A 10,974-nucleotide genomic window follows, 5' to 3' on the forward strand; every position below is an offset into this window, starting at 1 on the left:
AAATTTTATTAAAATATTCATAGACTACCCTTTTAAAAAATGAAATAAACATTCAGAAAAGAACTAGTGATAACCGGGCATGGTGGCACACACCTGTAATCCCAGCACTCGGGAGGCTAAGGCAGGAGGATCACTGAATTCGAGACCAGCCTGGGCTACATAATGAGTTCCAGGTCAGTCTCAGCTACACAGTGAGACCCTGTCTCAAAACAAAACAAAAACACAAGAACAACAACAAACTGGTGATATAAGAAATCTACAGTAATGTGTAAAATATTTGGAGAGTTACCAGTATATTGATATTTGCATTCTCAAAGAAGCTTGTTAATGCAGATGAGCCTGTAATGGTTTAGTTGATTGTAAAAGTCACAGGGGTATGTGTAGCCCCTCTGCTAGCAGGGATTAGTAACCTGCAGAGGGAGTGGATGGCAGCCTCATCTCATTTGTTTTTTAGGTCTTTTTTTTGGCGGGGTGGGTACTGGGGATCCAACTCGGGAACTTGCCCTTGTGAGGCAAGTGCCAGAACCACTAAGCTAAATTCCCAGCCCTAGGTCATATTCTTAATTGGCATCTATTGGATAGAAAGACCGAAATAACTTTTTTGCACTCCCAACCCTATAATTTTCCTGGAGGTCTTCCTGGGGTTGCTCCTTTCATGACTATTTACTGCTAGAGATCAGGGAAACCTTTCAATTAATCAGGGTCCCAGAAAATGATACAGAAAAGCGCTATGGTTTAAAAGTAATATTTTAAAAATCCATTTATTTAAGGCTCACTATGGATACAGTGCTTAAAAGGTTCTTTCTATCCCATTTAATCTTCACAGTCCCGGTATGAAGTAGTATTGATAAATCTCAGGTCTATGCAAACTAAAATTTCTGACAGGTGGTGATACTCGTGGGTCTATCTCTTGTGTCTTTAGGTTTCTCTTGAGAGCAGACATAAGGTGGCTCAACATCGGACCCTTGCCACGATCAGCTCACGATGCCAACCACTGGCACATTACTACTTTGGTTTCAATCAGTGGTCCAAAAGGGCAATCAAGGTGAAGCCTATAGATTTTCACTAATCACGCTGTCTTTGAGCATTGTAATTCTAGACTTTAGACAGAAGATGAACTGGGTTTTGGGGAGGACATGTGAGAGGCCACCTTTTAAGGGTGACTATATCTGAATTGTCCACCTAGAATTAATAATCATGCTAATCGTGGGTGTTGGTGTTACTAATTTTTTCCATTGTCTGTGTGGTATGTTATAAGGAGTGATTAATCTATAATAATTAATCCAGTAATTAATTTGCACATTTTACTTTATTTTGAAGCTAGTCAGTGCCTCGATTTTTCCTGGGATTATTAGAGTTTTGCTTTGATTTCTGTACATTGAAATCCTAGGGCTGCTGGCCATGGTGCTCTATGGTAGAGTGATTTTCTAGCATGTGAGAGGCCCTGGGTTCAATCCCACAACTGAAAAAACTACAACTGAAGCAAGGTGCGATGGCTGATGCCTCTAATCCCAGCACTCAGGAGACTGAGACAGGTGGATAGTGAGTTCAGGGCCATCTGGGCTGCATTGTGAGTTGGAGAACAGCCTGAGCCAAATAGCGAGACTCTGTCCCAGAGAAACCAAAACTAAAACACATCCTAAGAAGGACTTTTCATTCCACATTCTAATGGATTCAGGAGCTTTCTGTCCTTGAAGGAAGGGAAAATGAAGATGTTGCAGCTCCACTGGAGAAGCAAAGCCTGAAGTTCTGTGTTTTATTTTTATTTATTTATTTATTTTTGGTACCAGGGACTGAACTCCGGACCTTGTGCTTGGGAGGCAGGCGGCAGCACCACTGAGCTAAATCCCTGGCCCAGTTCTTCTGTATTTTAGAGGGAGTGCTGCAGCCCCATGAGTGCTGGAATCCTGGAGCTGGCATTGCAGAAGAGCCTTTGGAGAGCTGAAGGAAGGTCCATTCTTGCCTTTTTTTTTTTTATTTTTGGACCAGGAATGGAATTCGGGTCCTTGTGCTTGTGAGGCAAGCGCCGAAATCCCCTGAGCTAAATCCCCAGCCCGGAAGGTCCATTCTTTTTTTTGAGATAGGGTCTCACTATGTGGGTGAGACTGACCTGCCTGGAACTTACTATGTAGCCCAGGCTGGTCTTGAACTCACAGCGATCCTCATGCCTCAGCCTCCTGAGTGCTGGGATTACAGGCGTGCGCCACCACGCATGGCAAGGGAAGGTCCATTCTTAATAGGAGAGGGAGGAGAGGATCTTGATTTTTTTTTAATTTCTAAAATTCACTTTTCATCTACCTATGAGGCCTTGCCCATGCTAAGCTTCTAAATTCCTGGGCAGAATTTTTGTGCCTTATAATACAGGTTTTCACTTTCTGCAATATCTAACAGAAACTTTAAATGTGAAATTTAACAATCAATTTCCAACCAACAAAAAAAGCCTAGAATAAAGAAGGAAATAGTATTTCTCCTGTTTTGGAACAAGGTCTCCTTGTATAGCTCAGCCTGAACTCACTATGTAGCCTAGGTGTGCCTCAAACTCAAGGTGATCCTCCTGCCTCAGCATCTGAGTGCTAGAATTACAGTTGTGCACCACCATACCTGGTGTGTTTCTCCAGTTTTTGGTTAAGACCTTGCTTTATTGCTGGGTATGGTGCCTCAGGCCTGTAATTGCTACACTCTGGCATTCTGAGTGGGGAGGATCCATCTGGGCAATGTAGCAAGACCCTTTCTCAAATAAAAAATAAAACTGCTAGGGATGTAATTTGGTGCAAAGGCCTATATTCAATCCCTAGTACAAAAAAACAAGAGCAACAACAGAAAACCCAACAATGACAAAACCCAAAAGGAGAAATTGCTTCATGTTGAAATAGGACTCCAAATACAGAGTTCTTATAGTTTTCAGGTATCTCAGCAAAGTCATCATCTAAAGAGCTCCATAACCTAGGCCCAGTGCCACACACTTGTAATCCCAGGACTTGAGGAGTCTGTGGCAGGAGGACTGCAAGTGAGACCACCCTAGACAACGTAGTGACACAGGGAGAACTTGAGAGTAAAAATAAAAAGTGGGCTACAGATGGCGCTTATGGCAGAGGCCTTGGGTTCAATACCTAGCACCACAAAACCAAAGACAGTTTCATGCTCTTTTGTAAACATGCATTCCTTTTTTGACTCATGTAAGGGCTTAAGCAGGAAAAGTGTCAACTAGACATACCTAGAAAGGATATGTTCATCAGTCCTGAGTTTTTCAGGAAGCCCCGGCCTTCAGCCTTCGGGGTGCGAGTCTGAGGCAGGGCTGTCGGAGAGTGGAGTAGGGGAAGCTCCTGTGGCTGATGTGCAGGGAGGGGCCAGATCATCTGCACCATCTCCAAACCCTCCTCAGTGTGTGATTCACCCTCATGCATAGGCTGGGGTCTGCGGGAGTGTAGCTTCCACTTGTCAGTATGCCGTCTGTGGGTGCTGTGAGTCTTGTGCAAGTTCCTGCTCAGGTCTCCCTTAGAATACATCAGAAACTTCAGAATAGATCTGTGAAACTAGCCCTACAGGACATATCTACCTCAGACCATTCAACCACGCCCTTGTGCCATGCTTGCCTCTAATCCCTAGAACAATGATCTAAGAATCAGGCAAGTATGTTTGTACTGCTATGTTTTGTGTTTTGTTATTGTTGTTGTTTGTTTGTTTGTTTCGGTTTTGTGTGTGTGTGTGCCGGGGATCGAACTCGGGTCCTTGTGCTTGCCAGGCAGGCCACAGAACCGCTGAGCCCTGTTTGTTTGTTTTTCAGACAGGGTCTTGCTGTGTAGTTCAGGCTGGTAGTGATCTTCCTCCTTCAGCCTCCTGAGTGCTGGGATTACAGGCGTGCACCACCACACCCAGGAAGTATTGTTATTTTGAAATGTACATCAGACTCCTTCACATAGGTATTTTAAATGGGTTTGTTTTGCTTGGATCTAGGATTGTTGTCATTCCTCATGACAAGGAAGATGGCCCAGAAGCTTGCTCTTCAGATGGTTTTGTCAGATGTACTCCAGAAACTGTCCGTTGTGGCTTAGGTGAGTCTTGACTGTCCTGAAAAATATTTTTTTTTGTCCCGGGGATACTTAACAAAAGTTAAGTGGATGAAATCATGGATATCTAAATCACTCCATATTTGCTTTTATTTATTTATTTTGAGACAGGGTCTGGCTGTGTAACTTAGGCTGGCCTCAAACTTTCAGCGATCCTTCTGTCTCAGCCTTCTGAATGCTGGGATTACAGGTGTGCACCACCATGCACAGTTTCATATTCACTAAAGTGTTTCATAGCAGAGGTCTCTAACTTGTTCTTTGTGACATTTGTGGGAGAAATGACAAAGAATATTATTGTTCCCAGTATATAGATATAGAATAACTTGTCACAGCTTAAACAGAAAGAGTTTGACCCAAGTCTTCTGTCTCTTCCCTGTCTTGCTGAATAGTGATTATAAGCTTTGGACACCTAGGTTTGAGTTTGAACTCTGTCTCTTAAAATTTTTTTTCTTTTATTGTGTTTATTGGTACATTTTAGGTATACAGTTTAGTTTGTCTCTTAAATTTTTAATGCAGTCATAAGTTTTATAGCCTGAGACATTTGTAGATAATTAATATCTCTATCTCAAATATATGGTTGTTATTCTACCTAATTTAGGGAGGATGTTGTAAGGGTAATGAATGTAAATCTCAGAACTATCATTACATGGTAAACAAGCTATTAGTAGTATTATCACTTTCTCTTGAAATAAATAGATAAGCCACTGAATCAAGAATTCAGTCTTGGGTCAGAGATTTAGCTCAGTGGCCCTGCACCTGTCTTGCAAGTACAAGGTTCTGAGTTCAATTCCCAGTACTGAAAAAAATGTGGTGCCACACGCCAGTAATCCTGGCACTTGGGAGGTTGAGGCAGGAGGATCACTGCATGGTTGAAGTCAGCCTGGACTACATGGTGAACTCAAGATCAGTCTGAACTACACAGTGAGGCCCTGTCTTAAAATAAATAAATGAGTAAAAACAAATAAAAATGCTGCTGAGGATATGAAGAAAAAAAAAATCTTTATTTTTAAAAAATTCAGTCTTCAGGGCCAGGGTTTTAGCTCAGTGGTTCCGCCACCTGCTTTGCAAGTGCAAGGTCCCAAGTTCGATCTCTGGTAACCCCCCTCCCCTCCAAAAGTTCAGTCTTTGTTTTAATTCATGGCACAGACATATTGGATAAACAGGACTCGTAATAACCAGCTCCTTTCATGTGAGCTTTCAAAATAGTTATACCATTAAATGGCACCATGTACGTTGCTGAGTTTCACAGTGAGATGAATGTTACAGGCTGTGCTCAAGGGAAACTTGATGAACAGAGTCCCTGAACAGAACTGCTCTGCTGCTGCACAGACCTGGAGGCTTAGGTACCGAGAAATCCTAGCTGAGTTATCAGAGACACTGATTTGCTTGTGATAAGTGGTTCTTACTGGTCTCAGCCTTCTGGCGTGGGCAGCCTTCCAGCCAAGTCTGACTTCTGTGCTCACTGGCTGGAATTTCCATTATCTCTCAGTAACAGCTTTTCAAGAACAAAGTAAATCGGATATTCCCTTCTTCATAATACACTGTGATATCCCGTGTATTACCCAAAACTCCTTAGACCCAAAGGGTTAGGCTCTAGTTTGCTTTGAGGACAGTTGTATTGTGTATAAGGTACGTGGGCCAGGTTCTGCCGGCGAAAGTTTGCAGTACTTTCTCATTCAAGCTTGTGGCATTTTGGTTCTTGGAGAGTAGAAAATTGTTCCTTGCTTCTTATATGAAGCATCTCTCTGTCCAGTGGTCTCCAGCTCAGGTTTGAACTCACTCTGAGCCCACATAATATCTTACTGTTCAGTCATTTGAACAGTTTTGGTGCAAATTTGTGGCAGTATTGCTTAGTTTCCATTTCCAAGGTCACAAACTTTATGGAACAAAATGTGGAAAGTTGATATTTTATACATATTTAAGAATTATTGTTATTGGTAAATTTTAGATATACATAATGATCACATTTATCATAGAGAATCTGTACCTCTACATAATATATCTTGATTCTTTCTTCTCCAGTTGCCTCCCTTCCCTTCAACCCATTTCCCTCCTTATTTACAAAAGCTTTTCTCCATTTTTGCCTTGTATATTTTTTCTTTTCCCTTCCTTTCTTTCTTCCTCTCCCTCCCTTGTTCTTCTTCCCATTTCAACATTTTCTTCATACTTTCCAATAACTATTACATATTTTGGTTCGGTTTCTCACATCAGAGAAATAATGTGAAAAATGTGTTTTTTTTTTTTTGGTACTGAGGATTGAACTCAGTACTTAGCACTTGAGATGCAAGTGTGGTGCCACTGAGCTATACCCTGGCAACAATGCGAAATTTAAACACGTGTCCTCTTTATTTCACTGAAGAGTATGGTCTCAAGGTACCTAAAAACGTGGGAAGTTTATCCTTCTTTGTTTTTTTGTTTGTTTTGGTACCGTTAATTGAACTCGGGTCCTTGCGCTTGCAAGGCAGGACACCGAACCGCTGAGCTAAATCCCTGGCAGAAGTTTGTCCTTCTTATGGCTGAAATGTACTCAGTTGTATAAAAAATCTTTATCCATTCATCTTTTGATGGGCATTTGGGCTGTTTCCAAATTTAGCTGTTACAAACTCTGCTCCTGTAAATATGTGTGTGCATATATCATTGTGATGTGATGTTTCTAATTCTTTTTGGGAAGATACCTAAAAAGGAGATAGCTGGGTCAAATGGGATCTCTAATCCTAGATTTTGAGAAATCCCACAGTGGTTGCACAAGTCTATACTGCCACGAACAGTAGAGAAAGTTTCCTTTTTCCCCACTATTTGTTGTTTGTTGATTTCTTGATGCTAGCCATTACTTCTGGAATGAGATGGAATCTCAGCATTGTTTTAATTTGCATCTCTCAAATGACCAGTGATGTTGAACAATTTTTCATGTATTTACCTGCTGTTTCTAATTCTTCATCTGAGAAGTGTTTGTTTATTTCAGATGCCCATTTTTTGGATTAGGTCTTTAAATTTGGGAGTCTCATTTTTCTGAGTTCTTATATATTCTAGATATTAATTCTTTGCCAGAAGAACAGCTGGCAAAATTTTTTCCCACTCTGTGCATTGTCTCTTCACTCTGCTGGTGGTTTCTTTTGCTGTGCCAAAGCTTTTTAATAAGATAAGATTCCAGTTATTAATTCTTTGTGATATTTCTTATGCAATTGGGGTTTTGTTCATAAAGTCTGCCTACACCAGTATCTTTGAGAGTTTTACCTATTCTATCTTCCAGCAGATTTACTATTTCTGTTTTACTTTTTAGATCTCTGATCCATTTTTATTTGAGTTTAGTGTATGGTGAAAGATATGGGTGAAGTTTTAATCTTTGGCATGAGGAAAGCCAGTTTTTCCAGCACCATTTATTAAAGAGCTCTCTTTCTTCCAGTGAAGGAGTTTGGCCCCTTTGTCAAAGATAAGGTGGCTGAGTATGTTTGGAGTTGTTTGTGCTTCTTCTAATCTGTTCTGTTGATCCTCAGGTCTTTTTTTTTTTTTGCTGGTACCATGCTGTTTTTATCACAGTAGCTTTGTAGTATAATTCCAAGTCAGAGATGTGATGTCCCCTGCCTTGCTATTGTTGTCCAGAATTGCTTTTGCTATTCTAGGTCTCTTCTGTTCAAAATGAATTTTAGGATTGCTTTCTCTAATTTTATGAGGTATTCTATTGGTATTTTGATTTTTTTCTAGGGCCTCATTCATCTGTGTTGTTATTTCTGTATTACTATTTCAGAGAGTTCAAGTGGGTGGTTTTATAATTGTTCTACCTCACTGCCCCCTGGATTTGACTTGGGCAAACTAGAAGTCTGGGGTTACATCTTGCTTCTGTGTCCTCTTACCTTCTATATATTTTTAAATTTTAGTTTCTTCATTGATGCTTATAAATTGCTTATGGCAGGTAGCTTTATTGCTAGTTACAAAGGACCTCTGCAGAAGATGCCAATCTCCTGCTCAGTGCTGTGACACAAGGTGAGAAGAAATGCTCATAGAGACAGAATCCGAGTGAAACAGGGATCTGGACGGTCAGTGCTGAGCAAGTAGAGACACCCCCCTCCCCTGCAAACAGCCAGAACCACTGGTATTGATTGGTGACACAATCATTATTAGGTTGAGTGGAGGGGGCTAGTGTGGTTGCTCCAGAGAAGTTGCTGATGCCAGTAAGGCTTGCCTTGCAAGAAGGCAAGAAGGGACAAAGCATTCTTGTGTTAGGAACCAAACAGGCCAGATATAGGTTGTGGTTAATGATTAACCTGTCTTTACAGTGAAGAAGGTTTCATTTCTGGGAACAGAATTTGGGTAAAAGTTACTCTGACTTTGGCTGTCCCGTGTTATGTCATATCAGAGCCCCACAGCTTCATGGGCTGTTTCTATGGTCTCTGCTAGGGCCCTTGGTGCAGGGAGAATTTGTAATCTGTGTACCACTGCCGTGTCCCTATGAGTCACGTAGGCTTTGGTCAGATTCGCTTTTTCAAACAAGCCAACTGGGTGGTTAATTATAGCTTGCACTGCTTACAGTCTGTTTTGAGCATAATCAGTAGGGCAGTCTACCGTAGCTAGTATTGAGAACTCATTAAGAAATGATTACTTTTCAGAGATGGATTCTTGGTGCAGCTGGCTTTTGGCTGTTGAGTCTGTCAGAAGATCCTACCTCTTCAGTTTATTAGGGAGAAGAAGTTGTTGCTCATTTGGCCTAGCTCCTGGTTCTTTGGTACTGGGCTATAGTATTGTTTGTGATCCTCAGGCAATCTCGGTCTTGGCATATAGGGAAGAAAACTGATTAAAACCACTCTATCAGCTTGGCCAAAGTAGTACAATCCTTAAATAACAATAGCAGCAAGCACAACCTAAAAAATGACAAACTGTGGTTAACTATTAATTTACTACCTCTAACCATACAAATAAGATTTGTAGTCATCTGACAAAATCTAAAGCTAACCAAAATAAAAAAATGGGCATCTGAGATGAATACTTCTGAAATGAACAGACACTTCTCAGATGAAGAAGTACAAAGGGCAAATAAATACATTAAAAAACTTCAACATCACTGGTTATTTGAGAGATGCAAATTCAAACACTGAGATTCCATCTCACTCCAGATAGAGTGGCTATTATCAAGACATCAACAAACAACAAATGCTGGTGGGCTATAGGGAAAAATGAACAACCTTTTTCACTGTTGATGGGAGTGTGGACTTGTGCAAACATTGGAAATCAATGTGGAGATTCCTAAAAAGGATTAGAGATTTGACCCAGCTATTTCCCTTCTGGGTATCTTCCCCCCAAAATTAAAAGCATCATACCGTGGTGATATATATGCACCCATGTTTATAGTAGCACAGTTTGTAATAGCTAAATCTCGGAAACAACTCAAAAGCCCATCAACCAATGAATGGATAAAAACAATGTGTTTTTTAATGTAATAGAGTACTGTTCAGCCATAAAGAGGATAAAATTGAGACATTTCTTGGTAAATGGATGCACCTTGATACTCTTAAATGAAATAAATCAAACACATATGCATAGATATCACATTGTCAGGTGTGAGAAACAAAGTATAAATAAGGATCAAAATGTGTAAGAGATTGTGAAAGAGGAAGAAATTGCTCAAAATAATACTGAGTGTCAGATACTTTGTTAATAATTAAAATGTTTTTTCAAAATAGGTATAGTTTTCTTAGATGAGAGATAGATTTGCAATTGAAAATATATTCTTTTAAGATTATGATATACAGTGTATTTACCATTGTTCTCTAATTCTTTTATTATGAAGTTTTATTTTCATAGATTGCTTTTATATTTATTGATATCTGCTTGTATTACATTAAAATAAAAATATTTTTTAAAAAACCCAGGAAGTTATATATATATATATAGAGTAAATATTCCCTCAATAGAGCAATTGTATCCTTGGTGAGAGAATTTGAAAGGGGTAAAAGGGAAATACAGAGAGTGAGAAGAGGAGAAAGAGATTAAAAGCAAGGCGGGAGGACAAAGAAGATTACATAAGCTTTGGCAACCTGGTGAAGGAGAAAAAGAAGGAAGAGAAAAGAACAGAACAAAACAACAAAAAACTAGAAACAACTGTCATTCTCCTATAAAAACAAGAACAAATAATAAAAAAACAAAGCCAAGTGCTGGGGGGGCACACCTGTAATCCAGCACTCTAGAGCCTGAGGCAGGAGGATCACTGTGATTTTGAGGCTAGCTTCAGCTACATAGTGAGTTCATGGCCAGCCTGACTGCATAGTGAGACCCTGTCTGAAAAAAAAGAAGGAAAGAAAAAAGTCCACTATCGGGCACGTCTCTGCTGTCATGGGTAGACAAGAGGGGCAGCAGAGCTCAGATTGATCCCAACAAACCTGCAGAACTGCAGCGGGGTAGTGAATAATCTCAGCCAGCTTGTGCTTTCAACTCCACTGAAATTCAGGCTGATTCCGGAGTCTGCTGTGAGGCTGGACCCTAAGTTGTTCAGCCCGCAACACTCTTGGTGCCTCCTGCTGGCTTGAACTCATGTCTCCCTGACCCTAGCTGGCTGTCTCCCAAGGCGATGCCCTCACCCTGACACTCACAGCCGCTAGATGGAACCAACCTGTGGCTGCTCTGAGGCCTGGGCTCAGCTGGCCCCTTTCCAAAATGGTGACTGGTCAGTCTATTGGGGACATCTGAACTGGAATCACTCACCAGCCACTGGAGCCCACAGTGTCTGCTGCTCCACTGCACTGGTGCATTTCTCCATGGAAGCCTCTGGACTCACATGTAGTAACTGTGCCCGTGTAGGTTTGGACTGTCTCTCTCACACCATGAGCTGGGATGAAACTTTTAACCAGGGATTAGTTTTCCAAAGTAATTTCTAAAAGAAAACTATCATTATTTACAACATTTAGAATGTGTAAAT

This window comes from Fukomys damarensis, unplaced genomic scaffold (assembly GCF_012274545.1).
Source record: "Fukomys damarensis isolate Sample0158 unplaced genomic scaffold, DMR_v1.0_HiC HiC_scaffold_23, whole genome shotgun sequence".
Taxonomy (NCBI): Eukaryota; Metazoa; Chordata; class Mammalia; order Rodentia; family Bathyergidae; genus Fukomys; species Fukomys damarensis.